This window comes from Limulus polyphemus, unplaced genomic scaffold, assembly GCF_000517525.1.
Source record: "Limulus polyphemus unplaced genomic scaffold, Limulus_polyphemus-2.1.2 Scaffold1249, whole genome shotgun sequence".
Lineage (NCBI taxonomy): Eukaryota > Metazoa > Arthropoda > Merostomata > Xiphosura > Limulidae > Limulus > Limulus polyphemus.
This window is the reverse complement of record NW_013666859.1, coordinates 45,775-52,190: the sequence shown is the minus strand read 5'-3', so window position 1 is coordinate 52,190 and position 6,416 is coordinate 45,775.

The window sequence follows — 6,416 nt, the reverse complement described above, 5'->3', positions numbered from 1 at the left end:
GTTATCTATGTATACTAATAGTAAGAAACTAACTAACGTAACGACGACCACGTACTATACTATAATTATATATATGTATATATATATATATATATATATATATATATATATTTGAATATATTGCTAACTGACAACAAATTTCACAATTTATAATCATTTAACAGCAGGTTATCTAAAGCAATGTAATTTCTGCTCACATGATTTCTTTTTAGTACTTGGTTATATTACGGAAACAATAACCTGCAAACTATAACTCGTGTGATTAACACTATGAAGCACTATTAACGTAAAAGAACAAACACAAAACAAATCCAGTTTAGTTCAGTTCTCCGTTGAATCTAAATTCCTCTGACTCGGATGTTACACAAAGCATCTGTCTACTTCGGAGAGTAAAGATATTTCTAAATATTTATTTGTAAATCTTGTTCAAAGTCGGCCCGGTACGGCCTTTTGGTTAAGGCACTCGACTCGCAATTTGCGGGCTGTGAGGTCAAATCCCGTCACCGAACACTCGCTCTTTCAGCGTTATGGGAGCGTTATAATATGATGGTCAATCCCACTTTTCATTAATAAAGGGTTGACAGTGGGTGGTGTTTACTAACTGCCTACCCGCTAATCTATCACTTCTAAATTAGGGATGGCCAGAGCAAATATCCTCCGAGCTACTTTGCAAGAATTTATTAAACAAACAAAATTGTTGAAAGTCAAGTTTTCCATCCTTATCCGAGATGGTGAGTAAAAAATGATGTTCCATATGAACATCATTTGAATCATTGATATGAATCATTCATGTTCCATTAAAACAAGCTGCGTTATAAGCTTCATTAATTAGACCATTACCAGGTGACCCGGCATGGCCAGGTGTTTAGGGAGCTCGACTCGCAGTCTGAGGATCGCGGGTTTGAATCCAGGTCCCATGCTCGTCCTTTCAGCCGTGGGGGCGTTATAATGTGACGGTCAATCCCACTATTCGTCGGTAAAAATAGTAGCCCAAGGGTTGGCGGTGGGTGGTGCTGACTAGCTGCCTTCCCAATGCTAAACTAGGGACGGCTAGCGCAGATAGCACTCGTGTAGCTTTACGCGAAATTAAAAACAAACAAACAAACCATTATCAGGTAACAACTGCGCGTTGCGATTTTATTCAGTAGTATTTTCATCTCTCTCTCTATAGACTGAAATGTTCGAAGATGCACTTACAAACTCTAAAAATAAAATTCAAAATGAAATGTTTTGTTTCTTTGTATAACACTTGAGCATGCTCAGAAATGTAGTAATTTCCTCTTTTTTTTCTAGTTTGCATATATTGGCTTATAACTATAAAAACAATAGGTAAACGTGTGAACTATACTTATCATGATATCTGTTACGGTTGAACTCAGTTATTTGAAATAAGATCTATATACCCTGGTATTGTAACATTAGAGGATAAAACAACTTTTATAATGCTATTACTTGAAATTCACTCCAAACCCGTGGAGCTAAATCTCATCAATAATGAAAATGTTACTATTCTCTAAATAAATATAAATGTATAAAATGTAATCAACATTTAATCTCCAGTTACAGAAATATTTGTAGGCACTTATGTAACAACCTGTAGAAATAAACAAAATATGACCAATTGTTAATTTCATCTTCATTATATCACAAGAAATACATACGATGACATATTAAGCTTTATGCTACTACATTAGTTGTAACCATTTTGTTATCTCGCATTCGAACGAAGCCTTATAGTAAAACTTTCTATTTTTCCTTATCAAGAAAACACACTAACCATATTCAACGTCTCCAAAGCAATTAACCTTAGAAACAGAACTACTAAGTTTCTGGAACGAATCATGACCAAATGCTTTTTCACAACGTTTTATCAAATATTCATTACCCCTTCTGAAAAGGTAGACATATTATTGATCATCTTGCCAGGTTTTTCTAGAAGCTTGATTAAAATAATTGACATTAATTCAGTTAGAATAGCTACATTCTTAGATATAAAAAATTGAGTTTGAGTCGTTCCAGTACAATTGTTTGAGCCAATTGTCTTTGGCAAAATATTTCTGTTCTACATTTCTGCATATCAGTAGAATACACGATAGACTCTAGCAACTCAAAAGTAGTAAGGCAAGCCATTATTGGCACTTGTTTTAACGCTAATATTACATTTAGAGGAAGTATATTTTAGATTCTGTGCCTGAAACATAATATGTATTGTTGGTGAAATTATTACTTAATTCATTAAGGTAAAAATAAACCTAAATATTTCTTTGTGTTTGACAGCAATTTCAATTTTTAGATAGTGCGTTTTTATGATTATTAATATTCATCACTGTTTTACAGTTGCTTATTATTTTCACCAATACAGATATACTGTATGTTTTTGTTTTACACTGGTAATTGTTTAAACTGATTGACTTTAATTTGTCATCTTTTTAATTTGGTGTTTTTGTCATTGTTAGTTATAAATTTGTCCCCCGGTGGGACAGTGATAAGTTTAAGAATTAGAACGCTAAAATACGGGGTTCGATTCCCCGAGGTGGACACAGCTGATAGTCCAATATGGCTTTGTACTGAAACAAACAAAATAACTAGAAATTCCCAATAAACACATTTCTAATCTGCTTTTAATAGCAGCAATTGATAAGTATATGAAACAATATTTACATATACTATATTTTCTTCTATAATAACATTAAAATATGACAAGAAAATACATCGATCTTAAGACGGACATTTTCATAAGATTGAGGAAATAGTGAATGCACATTCTAAATTACAGAACATTAATTGAAAAGCTTTAATTATTAACCTATGTCACATGTATAAGACTTCCTTATAAAGCAAATGAATTAAGCATGCATGAATTTTCTGTAAATTGCACATTTTTCCACCTTTCGTTTTACATTTCGTATGGCAATTCTAATTATTACAGTTCCGTGTAATTTCATAGTGTTAAACTGACTTTTCCCAATTCCCGTTAACTTCGTCTCTGTATATCTAAAATAGGATGTAGCTGCAACTGCTATAAGGCCATAAAAGATTATTCTTCTGACTTGTGTGTTACTGACCTCCAAAGCTATTAACGACAACAATTAACGACATGTTAAAAACAAACAAACGTGGATAGTCATAGATGGAAGAAGGTGGGGCAATCTGGATAATACTTACTTAGTGTAAACTAAAAGATGAATATCTATATCGGTAACAGTATTTTTGTTTTCAGTCTGATACCAAAAATAAACAATCTTTTCTCCTGATATTGTTTCACCTAGCTAAGAATAACATATATGTTACTTTTTATTTAAATTCGTTCGCGGTCTATATTAAACATTTTGCATATTAAAGGGGAAATAAAGTTGCTTAACATTAAAAGACAAACGCAACTCTAGTTCTTTGTTGCGTAAACAATATCTTTGATATGACATATATTTTTCTTTTGGAGCGTTTTAGTGATAAAAAGTTCGAGAGACAAAAGTACACACATGAAAAATGTTGGGCGCGTTCTTTAGGTTGTTAACATTAGGGCTATATATGTACTTGTCACTTTAAGGTACAGACAGCAGGAAAATGTAATAAGATCAAAACAAAAAAAAAATGTCAAAGTGCCGGAAAATTAAATAAAAAGACAAAGCGTCTTAGTCTTTTGAACAAAAAAATAAAATATATGCAATTAAGTCAAACCTTTAAACTTTTTGTAACATTGTGTCTTCTTAATGGATTTGCTTCTTCCGTGAAGTTTGTTTACCTTTTCTCGAAGATGTAATCGAAAAGAGAAAAAACTATTAAACCAAGAAAAATTTACTTGACTTGAAAATTAACTTTATCATAAAATACCTATAAATCTTAATTTTTTTTCTTTAATTTAAATGACAACATAAATTTTTTCCGACACTCCAAACTCAATAAAATTGATCATGCATCAATTTTCACTTTTCTAGATATTTTTTTCTACTCGATAGTCATGCTCAAAGTGTATGAGATCGAGAGGGGTAAATAAGCAAATCGTTGGAGAACAATATCTGTTTTCGATAGATATGTCGGAATATTTATTGATAATTCAATCTTTAAAACAATTCGAACGATACAGTAGGGTTAACAACCATGATCGCCAAATTTATAACTATTATTGAGTTGGCCCGGCATGGCCAGGTGGTTATGGCACTCGACTCGCAATCTGAGGGTCGCGGGTTCGAATCTCCGTCCTACCAAACATGCTCGCCCTTTCAGCCGTGGGGGCTTTATAATGTGACGGTCAATCGCACTATTCGTTGGTAAAAGAGTAGCCCAAGAGTTGGCGGTGGGTGGTGATGACTAGCTGCCTTCCCTCTTGTCTTACACTGCTAAATTAGGGACGCTAGCGCCGATAGCCCTCGTGTAGCTTTGCGCGAAATTAAAAAAGAAACAACAAACAAACATTATTGAGTTATCTTTCTTATTAAAGGTTTTCGAAACTAACATAGTTCTTTGTCATATCATCTTAACTGAGATTGGTTAGGGAAAACGTATGTTGGCAAGTCTTAATATAAAGAATCATGCTTTTATGAAATCCAAATTTAATTCTTAACTGTTTTTAATTGATGTGCAAGTAAAATCAAATGAGAAATCTTTATGTTTGGTGTGTAATTCAGTTGATAACACACACAATCATGTTTGGTGTGTAATTCAGTTAATAACACACACAATCATGTTTGGTGTGTAATTCAGTTAATAACACACACAATCATGTTTGGTGTGTAATTCAGTTAATAACACACACAATCATGTTTAGTGTGTAATTCAGTTAATAACACACACAATCATGTTTGGTGTGTAATTCAGTTAATAACACACACAATCATGTTTGGTGTGTAATTCAGTTAATAACACAACAATCATGTTTGGTGTGTAATTCAGTTAATAACACAACAATCATGTTTGGTGTGTAATTCAGTTAATAACACAACAATCATGTTTGGTGTGTAATTCAGTTAATAATACAACAATCATGATTTGCTACTGTTACACACACACACACACACATATATATAGTGCCCTTTTGAAAGGTTGATTACCTTGTTTCTCGATCCATGACCTAGTGGTTAGGGCAACCGACTCGTATTCTGCAGCTAACGAGGCCATCAATTCAAAATTATTAAAGGCTAGCGCAGATAGTCTTTGGGTAGCTTTGAGCGAAATTCAGCACAAACAAATCACGATCTATGAACTTTTAGAAATAACAAAATAATTATTTTTTTCTTTTGTTTTAACACTCTTTTCTTTACCTTATTAGCACAAAATGGTCCTCAGAAAATATTTATATTAAAATTAGTGCAATTGACATTATTACGCAATGTTAAAGGGCTCGCAGTTCTTCGTAAATAAATAAACAATATAAACCTTAAGCGACTTCAATCAACTTTTACGGTCACCTAATGTTTGTAACTATGTAACGGTCTAAAATAATACACCGCTTCAACCAGATTTCAACAACAACAACAACAACAACAACAAAAAAAAAAACAATTTACTAAGCTGTAATAACACTTGTAATAAAAGTTAGCACTTACCAAAAACAGAGTAAACAAACACGTGCCTGGCCAGGACCTGATACTAATGTTAATGAACAATAAAACATAGATCTCAATGTTAATTATTTCAAATAATGGAATCAAGAAAGAGAATTAGAAGAAAAAAAAAACACAACCTAATTTGCCCACCCCCCAAAGCACCACAATATTCTAAGATCACTTTTCTATATTAATAATAATATTGAGTGTCAAACAGCAATAATTCACTAAATATATCGTTCACTAAATTTCTAGTGACTCAATGTATGAAGCTCAACGCAGGGTATTAATTCACGAGGCTAGATCACAAGAATACGTCTCATGTGATAATAAATTTAAATTATATTTTACTGCATTAATTATATCTGTACGTCACCGCTAGTGAAGCTGGTATAAAATGATATAGTAATATGGTATTTTTTAATAAGAGTGATGCGAATCAATTTTAATATCTCCCATACGTAAATAAAAATAAAAACGTAATAATTGAACATTTACAATTTCAACTACTAGCATAACGATTTTATGTTCTACTCTTCTTGTTAAATACATTGATAAGTCAAAATGTTTTGATAATAGTACAACGATTTTATGTTCTACTCTTCTTGTTAAATACATTGATAAGTTAAAATGTTTTGATACTAGTACAACGATTTTGTGTTCTACTCTCCTTGTTAAATACATTGATAAGTTAACAAGTTTTAATACTAGTACAACGATTTTGTGTTCTACTCTCCTTGTCAAATACATTGATAAGTTAACAAGTTTTGATACTAGCACAACGATTTTGTGTTCTACTCTCCTTGTTAAATACATTGATAAGTGAAAATGTTTTGATACTAGCACAACGATTTTGTGTTCTACTCTCCTTGT